This window comes from Geospiza fortis, unplaced genomic scaffold (genome assembly GCF_000277835.1).
Source record: "Geospiza fortis unplaced genomic scaffold, GeoFor_1.0 scaffold447, whole genome shotgun sequence".
Taxonomy (NCBI): domain Eukaryota; kingdom Metazoa; phylum Chordata; class Aves; order Passeriformes; family Thraupidae; genus Geospiza; species Geospiza fortis.
In genome coordinates, this window is record NW_005054467.1 from 594,796 (window position 1) to 606,083 (window position 11,288).

General features: G+C 37.4%; 1 protein-coding gene across 1 annotated transcript in view; it reads right to left on the reverse strand.

The window, feature by feature from the left end:
* The window catches only part of FER (FER tyrosine kinase), a 143,816-nt gene extending 143,356 nt beyond the window's left edge, over positions 1-460 (reverse strand). The window contains exon 1 of the mRNA XM_005428029.2: positions 348-460. The gene's annotated coding sequence lies outside the window, so the exon portion shown is untranslated. The remainder of the gene's footprint in view (positions 1-347) is intronic.
* Between the last annotated feature and the right edge of the window lie 10,828 nt (positions 461-11,288).

Genomic DNA, 11,288 nt, shown 5'->3' on the forward strand with positions numbered 1-11,288 from the left:
CTTAAACAAAAATTAGGCAGTCAAACAACTGGCATTTCTGTTAGTGTAGGATCCATTTCTGGAATGCACGAGACCATGAAACACAAAACACATGCATTATCTACCCTTTGTTTACACTAATCTCATATTCATAAGATCATCTTTGTATGCATAGATATGATGCATACAACATAAACTAGTAAAACTAACCCTTCTGCAGAGCTTTTGTCAACAATAAACATCTGAAGGGGTAATAAAAGTTTGCCTGATTATTTCAAAGCTGATTTGAAATATTGCTCCATTCAAAGCAAAGCAGGCACCTAATTTTCAGGAAAGCTCTTCTGCAAAGCATAACTTAGCCCACATACCTTAAAAGTTTTCCTTCAGAAATGTCCTTTAGTACAGTTTTCCTATGTCAGCAGCTACTTCCTCTGATTTGCACCTACTGAAATACACTTTTTTTTCTTTTCTGGGGACTCTGTGAAAGAAAAACATATCAAACTTCTTTTAACTATCTCACCGTTTTCAAATACATTGCAAAACTCAAACTTAGGTAAGTTGCCCTGCATTTTCAGATTACCAGAGGCTACCTTTTTTTTTTTAAAAACAGACAGTTCAACTAAAAGAAAAGAGCAGATTTCTCAAATGACTGCTAGCAGTAGTATGCTATCAGTTAATACACATAATTTTGAGTGAAGAAATAATTTTGCCTCTACACATGTAAGAGAAGATTTTTCTTTAAGTTCTTGGAATTTCTTATGACAAGTGTACTGTAGCTGAAAAATCAAGACAATTTTATTTATTTATGAATCTTGCCCTCGGTGAAACAAAACCAGAATCCTGTTAAGGAAAACGAAAGCACAGAAGGCCCAAGTCTGTTATATGAAAGACCAAGTTAGTAGTGGTAATTTCATAGGAGTGGAAGAAAACAAGGGACAACAAGAGAAAGGAACCGCTCAAAACACATAAGTTTCTATCTGGCTCTAACTACTCTAACATCTAGAAGAGTAGGAGGTCAGGAAGTTAGGATGACTAGCAGGACCAAAACTTCAAACTATAAATCAGGACCACAATTTAGGTGAAGCAAACTGACACAGAAGGGTTTTGAGGGTTTACAGTACGGAAAAAATATATTGGGTTTAAAGAATGGTAAAGAACAAGCTCTGCACACAACTTACAAGTGTAAGGTATACTGTATAATCTCTATGTGTGGACCCACGATAAGCATTCACTCACAATCTCACACCACAATGTCCAGCTTCAAATGAGACATTCCGTTAGAGTTCAGCAATGCCCTCACAGGAAAAAACACATAAAGCAAAACTGAAAGAAAGACATGTGTGTAGGGGTGAAGAAAGCAAAACTATTTTCAAATTGTCCATTATTTAAAACAAAGCACTGCTCACAGACACATTCATAAAACCTCACGAAGGGACAATCTTAGTTCACATTCAAGCAGGCATTATTTAGTATTCCCTTCTGGTTACTTAGTGATGTTTGAGAAACAAAGAACTGCCTAATAAAAATACAAAACTTCTATTCTCCATGACCAAAAATAGAAAAGACTAAGTGATGCTAAGATTCAGGCACTGAAAAGGAACAGCAGCTATGCAAGCAGATACGAAAGGGGAAAAAAAAACCACAGGAGGTTACAAGCATTATAAAATTCATCACATTTCTAAGAAACAGTTATAAAATAATTTGTTCCAAATTTGCAAAGCCCAAGGGTAAATCTCCACTAGCAAAAAAAGTACAAGCAAAAGCAAAAAATTAGAGTAAACCTGGCTCATCTTACTAACATAAATACAAACTCGGTGGAAGAAACACCAGACTGTCACTGGACAGGAACATGAACTGTAATCCCCATCCAAATGGGACTCGTGAAAGCGGAGCAAACATCACCACCAGCACCTGGGCACATTCAAGTTTCATGCAGATGTTAAGAACTGCATGTGGTAAAATGAAGCCCATAAAAAATTCCATTTATCAAATGAAACAACAGATTGGAGCCACTTCAACATAAAAAAGTTCTGCTCCCTGAACACAAACAACAACACACCTTTATTTCTCTTTTTAAAGAACTAAGCTATCACGTATTTTGGAGTGCAGAATTTTGTTTGTCAATAAGAAAACCAAATGCAAACCCAACCTTTCTTTAGAATTCCTGTTGCTATTAACTTTTTACCTATGTGCATTTTTTCACCTGTACACAGGTCATTAGTAGAACTTAAAGCTGGTAATGCAAGTCCAATACAGGTCTAATTGACAGGCACAGACTAGCTAGTACATGGAAGCAAGATAAAAGCTTTCCAGTGAATTGCACAGCCATCTGCCAGAAGGCAATAAAATCTCACCAAATTTCCACTGTTACTTCTGAGCTCAAACATAGCAGAATCTGATAGTTACAAACATCTTGCTGCCTCAATGCAATAATTCACCAGCTAATGAAGGTATAAAAGACAAATTTATAAGTAGATAAAGACAGAACAGAAAACTTAGATGATCTGTTGTTTTCTGAAATTACTAACAAGACAGTTAAGGCCAATCCCCAAATCAGGTCCTCTTCAGATTTAGGATATATAAAGCATTTTCTAAAAATGAAGCATCCAAGAGGCAATTAAAAATATCAAATCAACAGTAAGAATTCACCAGTCCAACACTATTGAGCCAAAGCATTGAAATTTCCAAAATATTAATTCTGCAAAAACTTAGGCTTAAGGTGAGCCAAGCAAAGAAGTATCAAGAGAGGAAAATAAATCAAATTTTCTTCAGATGGGACAAGGCAATCAGAAGCACAACACAGTCTGACTCTGATACTGCACAAGGTGGTTAAAACCATGCCTAAGAATCTGTAGACTGGAATAATTCAAAAGAAAAAAAGAACAATGCAGCTTTTACAGAGCAAAATCATGTTTCACAACTTGAAGAGTTCTATGAAGGCATCAAGGATCCTGTGGGAAAAGGTGTTGGAAGTAGGAAGTTTCTGCTGATGTCTCTGATAGTAAGCTACTAGAGAACTGAAGACTTTGCAGGGTAAGATTAAAAGACAAAGCCTGACAGGGGAAAGAGCTCAGAAGCCTCTCCATAATCTGTGCCAGGACTTGGACTGCTCTTCAGAATGGTTACCTGCCTGTACATCATAACAGAAGCATCTGTGCTTTATACCAAATTATTCTGATTCATCAAAACCAACAGATCATTACAAAACTTGCAAAACCTCAGAACACTGAGCAGCAAGCACAGAAAACAGCAGATGAAGTCACATGTCAATAAATGCAACATAATACACTGGTAGGAGTTATTTAATAACAGTACCAGAAAAAAATGTAGTAGTCTCTGAACACACAGCTTCAAAAACATTTGTTCAGTGCTTTCAAGCAGACAGGTTAGAAACCATCCAGAATATTAAACTATTTTTTAATGAAGGGAAGGGAAAACATAACATAGCCTTATGCTGCTGATATGTTAGTGGTATCTCTGCATGTTAAAGTTCTTCTAGCTAAAGAAAAACTTACAGCACAAAAGAATATATAGATAATATTGATCATAGCGTGGAGCAGCTTACACACAAAGAGAATTTTTAGCTCACAAAAAAAGGTAAGAATGACAGGTGTAAGATCAAAGTACACCAAAAGAAAAATCATTATAGCACAAAGTGATATACTATGTCAAATGCCTGAAGTGTTTTCCAGAAGAACTTGAGAACATCAAATGAAATTTTTAAAAAGTTGCTCTTATGTCATTCTTTGCCCAGAAAATAATTAAATTAGATAATTCTATGCCTAAAGACATTTCCGAGACCATGAAACAAAGAAGTACAAATTTATTATAAAAATTCATTTTAAAAAACAGATCTGTAGAACAGCAAGAGTTCCATCTTAAGATGTCTCTAAACTGTAAAAGCAGAACAGGAACTATTACTCTATATTTATGCCAACAGCCCCTTCTTATCTGACAGTAGCGAGTACTGAGCTACACGGATTTTACTTGGTCATGTACTAACATCCTCAAACAGTGCACTCTCACTCTCCCATTCCTGCACCTGCAGGAAGACCACATTTTTTCTTAGCAGTTCCTGCAGCTGTGATGTTATTAAAAATAAATGCAAGTAAGAAGCAGTGAGCTTCATCAAAGAATAGGATTTACACTTAGCAGCAGTCAAAAAAAAAAAATCAAAACAGATAGAAGCCCAAAAAGATAGACCCCAGATTCTTTACCTAGAATCACAAGACACAATTCTAATTTTTTTCATTCTTTTCTTTTGAACCACTTTCTAAACCACTGCTGTCCTCTAAACACCCTGCAACTGGTCTCCATCTCACATAAGAAGTCAGAAGCTGAAACAGCAGGACCAAATGTAGGACCAACCAACCCTGACAAGAACAAGAAATTAGTTCAAATTACTTTCAAGCTCCTTGCCCATGTGCTTACCCTCTTTCTAACAACCTGATAACATATCCTTATTTGTTCATTATCCAAAAATTCATGTTCTTTTTCCACATAACTTCATCTTCCACCACCATACATCCATTCTGTCCAGCCTACAGACAGCCAGTGAGCTTTCATACTCACTGACCCCTGCTTTGTTCCAGATGACATCTCCAATTTTCCAAGACTATTAGAAACAGTAATCTCACTCTCCTCCCCATCTTCAGCTGTTCGCTACTTCCCATGGCCTGGTAACTTGTTCATCATGTTTCTTTATCATCTCAGGCCTTCTGTGAAAGAATGGGCAAAGGGTAGAGCTGACATCTGGTAGCAAACCATGCGGTAAGTGCTTTTTAGGTGCAGTTACTTAACCAGCTTTGTTTCCACCCGGCAGAAGTTTCTACCTTACAGTCACAGCTAAATAGCAAGACTGAATCTCATCAGGCAGACAAACAAGAAGGTGAAGGCAGATACAGGTTAAGAAGAAAAGAGCTAGTCCAGCTGACAGAAGTCACATCCTGTCACTAATGCTCCAAGACTCTTCTCTTGTCTTGTTGACTCTGAAAAAGTGACAGAATCAGCCACACACCCTTCTTTTGCTTTCAAAGCTAAACACGCCTAGTTTCCCATCACTTTTCATGTGTTTACAAGAAAGAAAAAGCTTTCCTTCCTCTATTTTTCCAAGAATTACTTTCCCTAAATTCAGCTCCAGGACTCAAGGAAAGGCAGAGAAAAGCACGGCCTCAATAGAGAGTTCCTGACTGACAAATTTTTACTGACCTCTCAACTCTGCAGTGTTGCAACATGTAAGGCCACACTAGATCCTAAAAGAAAAATGGATTGAGCAGGATAAGGCTGCTAAAAGTGACTATCACAGGGCAGGTAGTGTGCATCTCCAGCCCGGTTAACCAATTCTACCAGCTAAAGAGAAAGACTGTTCCAGAATTACAAATAAATAAATAATGTTAAAATGTCCAAAAATTGGCCACAATTTGAAAACAGAATAAAAAATACATCAGTGACTCAAGCTCACTTAAAGTGTGTATTATACAGTGTATGAAAGAAACCTCTGAGCAAAAGAAAAGAGAAGCTAAAGAAAATTAAACTATTGCATTTTCAAGGGACTTCTTGTCTTAGACAACTAGTGAAGGTAGAAACAACTTCTAGAAAAAGTCAACACTGAAATTAAAAAGTACCTGTAGTAACCATCTCAACTGAAGAGTTATTCTAAGCATGTTACCTTACATCTTCGCTGATTTCTCTTAGATATTTAGATTTCAATTAGCAACTAAGTTCTTTAGTCTGAAGGTAGGAAGCAGTCTCCTGTATTTGAAAAAATACCCCAAACCTCTGAAAGTGGCATTTCACATCTTGATATCCATCAGTCTTGAGATGAATACATAGCAAGTCAGAAGTAACACACACATAAAACCCACATGCAAATCCGGAGTCCCAAGGCTGCCTATGTAAGGGGAACAAGATTGAAGAATACTCCTACTGGGGGTCACTCATCATCACAAAGCTACACCTAAGACTTCTCCTGAAGACTTCAGGTCCCAAAATTCACTGGCTGCTGCCATTGCACATTTCAACTTAGAAATCCAAAGTACTACCAAGAAGCTTCTCCCAGTAGCACTGTCTTAGCTCTCAAGATTTAAGAACAGCCATAGAAAAAGATAAATCCTCAGGATGTGAAGTACTTTATAAAGTCTAGAGACATTTAATTTCTTCCTATGGCCCAATATCAGCCAGAATGTCTCACTTCAGACAAAACAATTAGGCAAGACATCTGCCATTAGTCTGTAATAAATGGCAATGTGGTCTCCTCAAGAGAAACATAATCGAGTTCCAAGTATTTATTGCTCTTTGGAAAGAAACTGAAAGAGCAATCTGGATGTTTCTTCCTCTTTCCTCCTTCATTAAATTAATTACATCCTTCTGGTTCATTAAACCCTCTACTTAGTTAACTCACTGTTCATTCAGTCTTCTCGGGGTCACTTATTTCCTCGGCATCATTGTACCACATTTAATGTAGTTTGATTACACAGTATTTTGGATAGAAAATATTAGCCATGAGGACCATAGGTCCATGAGATGGTTCTCTCTCTTCCTAACTACTGATATTCCAGGCTGTTGCACTGCAGGAGATACAACCTATTGTGTGGTTCAGTGAAAGGTGTTGCCTCAAGCCTTTGTTTGCTGTTCCTGAACTGACTATTCCTTCCCATCTCCATGTCGTGATAGCTCTCTGTGTTAAATGGGATACAGTTACTCTCAACAGAAATGCAGATGACTGAAAGATGCATTTGTTGAACCTTCTTACATGCCTTAAGTGTGTAAGAAATTTTATTACATACATTCTAGAAATATATACCAAAATGTAAAACTACCTATTCTTTTCTTAGTTCCAGTCAGTTCAGTTTGGGTATCATTAGCCATCCTAGGTATAGAGAACACTCCTTTTGAAGAATATTACTCTCATTTGAAGATGTATGAGCTTTAATTAATGGATGCTATTACAAACAGGTAAAAGTGGTAGAGGTTTAATCTTCCAGATGTCTGGACAAGTGATCCTGAAGTGCACGTGCACGACTGGATTCTGCACATGGAAATTTATTTGCATACACAAGATTCAGCCTATCTGATCTTTACTGCACTAGATTATTATTTCATATCCAGCCTTTCCTTCTGCCGTTCAAAAGTGCTCTTTCCAGAGATTATACCAGGCAGCCAATATTTCAGTTAAAAGGACAATATCCTTCATAACATAGTATCATTCGGAAACAAGTTAGAGATGACAATATTGTTGTACTGTAGACAAGGGTTATTTAGCTCCCTCAGAATTCTTGTCTTACAGTACTCTGAGATACCCAAAGGGAATTTGACTGCATCTCTAAACCTGAAATCCCAATTTAATCAGACAAAAATTCTGTAGAGAGATCCAAACCACACTATTGTAATGGCCAAATGTTGACAACCAGCTCTGCTTAATCAGAGCTTTGGAAATTACAGCTCCCCCCCACCAAAAGCAGACTGACCACACCCACACGGCTAACCCCTACATCCCCACTTAGGCCCCCCAAGCCTGGATGGGGTGACTGGTGATTAAATACCAGAGCACAAGAAATCACTGTGTCACAGCCCACTGGGCTGATTTTTTGCACAGGGTATGCACTGCATGCTTCCCGGAAACATGAAGCCTTGGGACACAAGGCATGTAAGGACAGGATACCTCCTGAAGACTCTTCTGCAAAGGGCACAAATCTCCTGGAATGAGTTTCCATTGTGTCTGAAGCAGGGCCTGGAGTAAACTCCCATCAGTTGGCTTCCTTTCAGAGGATACCACCCGGCTCCAGGGAAGGACAGCTAGAAGCCATGCAGCATGGAAAACTCAGAGACCATGGAGGAACACAACAACTGACTCGAACTGAGATTTTGACCTCAGTAAGAATGACATATAATTACCTTCTCTCATTAAAAAAAATCATTTAGATAAATTAGATTATCTGGATGCCAATTAAATTTATTAAAATAGTAGCTTCAAATTTACTTAACACATTCGCTGATGAGAGATTTTGCGCTCCAATTTCAATATTCACCTAATCCAAAAGGCAAAACTGGTATTATATAGCTTTCCTCTATCTTTGTTACAGACCCTTTAGAACTGTTTGCTTTTTCAGATGCACACTTCAACTGACAACATTTTTCTGTATTTGGCATTTTCTTTTATCTGATGAACTTCAGTTTGTCAACCATATCATGAAAATTTCAGAAAAGTTGGGAGGTAACACAGCATTCACAGCATTGACATACAATAAATATACCTAAAATAAACAAGGATGTGTTCTTCTGATTCCATGTTTTCTATTTCTTAACCAGTAAAAAGCTGCTGTAAAGTTGTATGATTTCTCTTAACATTGCAATTCTCACATTTTTGAACTTAACCACTTTGTCTGACTGTAACCCTTATCTGTACTTCCTGAAACTTAGAAAACAAATGCTGTGGCTTATTATTTTACACTCCTGAACATTTGAAAGCAGAAGCCACAACTAGGAAGTCAGATGCTATCTGAAAGACACATGAAATACAGAAAGGAAGCTTTAGCATAATTCTAAAAAGCTGTACTTGAGCAGACAAAATAGTAATACGCTGCAGTGGTCATAATTTAACAAATTTATACAATGTAACAGCAGATAAAACAAGCTTTATGTATTCAAAAATCAGGATTTATCCTATGATGCTACTCCTACTTGTTTATATGTTTACCAAAGGTGAATTTTGTGATTTACAAGTGCAGCAGCTAACAACGCCCACCAGCTCAGCCATTATTAATAGGTTATTTGCCTGAGTATTAAAGCACCAAATATTCAATAAAATAATTCCTGTCTTATTAAATAACCATTAAATCTACGTCCTTTCCAGCTCTCTATTACAAGAGAGAAAACAACTTATAACTCCCACTCTCAGTTCAAACAGCAAACATTAAAAATGAGATGACAGATGATACAAGCTACAATATGCTGTCAATGTATGGAGCAAGATTTTCCAAATTTTCTAAAGCAAAAAGTTAGGCATAAACAGAACTGACAAAAAGCAGCAAAGCTGACAAACCAAGTATGAAATTAAGAGACTCACAAAATGAGGATGCAAACCCACATTCCACCCTCTTTGGAATATGCACTATGTGATTGTGTAATTACTTTCATAGAGCTTTTCTCCAGAAATGCCCAACCCATTTATTAGAGAGGATGGAGTGCTCGGAGTATGATTCAGCACTCTGTCAGAGGGGCTCATCTTCACAACTCTTATCAGGCTCATTGATATAATTGTGCGTCTCCCATTTACTAAACAGGCAATTTCAAGGAACAAATGGCTCATGATTAATCCACTTTAACACTGCTCTGGATTTAACTTCTGCTTCTGGCAAAGAGTGCTTATGTAATACGCAACAATTCACAAACTTTTCACAGGTTGCCACTACTTACAAGATAACTAGTTTTTCATTAAGTCTTAATTATGGTATTTAGTTTTACGCTTAAGCGTAATTTCTGAATGTCTCAGCTCCTCATGTTGAAATAAATCACTTACAGAATCACAGTATGAAAAAAAAAAGTTGTGAGACTCTTTAAGATTAAGTAATGACAATTGCAAGACAGCTGTCTTCAGACCAAGACTTGAATGCCATATTGAAAAATGCCAAATACATGAGGACCATTAAGAACTTATTAAGTATTTTCTTACTAGCTCATACTAAGAGAGGGTTGCAAGTGGACCACAGTATTTTGCAGGCAGTATTGTACAGCATACCTAAAGAACAGATTAACAGTACACACATGAATGTTCTATTTCCCCCTCAACAGCTGACAGCATGCATTTGTTGTAATAGAGAGCTACATGGCAGAAAGCTCTCACAGTATGCAATTAGTGCTGTTACTCCACATTCACCCTGTCAACAACCTGAAGGAATTATCTGGTCCAAGCAGTAACTGTGCCCTCAGCAGAAAATAAGAGCAGCCACACCACAAATCCTAACAAAATACCCTTTTTCCTCAAGGTGCAAACCCACAACATCAACAACGTTCTAAAGAGCCAACTAGTACACTCCAAAGATCGGTAATTCTGTGAAACCCACACATGGGGACAGAAATCAGACACTCAACTGCAGTAAAGTTATGAGTACAGAGAGTTGTCTCTACAAATTGCTAAGGCACACATCTGAGTTTTGTAAGCAGGTTAGTCAGAAACCCAGATAAGAAGAAGAAAGTTTGAAATTATATGTGGTTAAAGCATCTGGCATTTTCTCTCAAGTGTAGAAAGCAGCAATGCAAGGGAAGCTGGTTACTATAGAGCAAACAGAAATCTGAAATCCAAAGTAGAATGATGTCATGAGCTATAGTTCACTCACTCAGATTAAAAACAGCATTAAGCCCTAAATTATTGGGAATTTATTTTTATTATCATCAGGGAAAAACACAGGAATTTAAAAATTTCCTTTATTTCAGACTCCTTACACCAAACTGAACTCTGCACTTACACTTGAAAGAGAAAATAGAGAAGAATTACTGTAATGGTCACAAATATGATTTCATGCTACAAGCTGACAGCAATCAAAGCCTTCCATCCAGTGAGGCTGTCCCACAAGAAAAAAATTATAATCCCAAACACAAAAATAAACACCATTTTAGAAGGACTCTTGTTGGTTTTTAAGAATCCTTACCAAAACTTCCTATGTACTGTATCAGACCATACACTCTTAAAATAAGAGGTGACTATCTTCTCTCAAACCCTGGAAACAGAGCTATGAATTTCACTGATTCACTACTCCAAAAGAGTTTCAAAAAAAAACCTTCGTAAAGAAATGTTACATTTACCTGACACAAATAATAAACAGCATAGACTTCCTGCATATTTTCATGCTCCAAATTTTAAATCCTTTAACTCCCTAATAAAATGGTGAACACTCAACAATTTCAAGACTATCTCTGTCGTAGAATAAAGCTCTCCACTAGGTTTTTGAAACCCATTTTCACAAGGCAAGTACAGCACCAATATAATTAGGGCAAGACTAAGTGGACAGTTTTATCTTAGAACAAGAGCATATATACAGTTTACTTCCTGCTGGAATGCACTTAGTCTTTCCTCCCTTACTGCTTTGCTTCTCCTCCCCGCCAGAAAAAAAAAAATCTCTTTTCCTAGAGCTACTTCCCACACACTGCAAAAAAAAAACTCCTCCTTGCAAACTGATGACCTCATGCTCCTGGCCCATCTCCTTCTATGGAGCAATTCTGGACTTGCTGCCAGCTCTCTCCGCCTTCAGCCTGACATGGCAAACATATCTTCCTTCACACTGCTGCTCCCAGCTTAGGGAACACCGAGGACA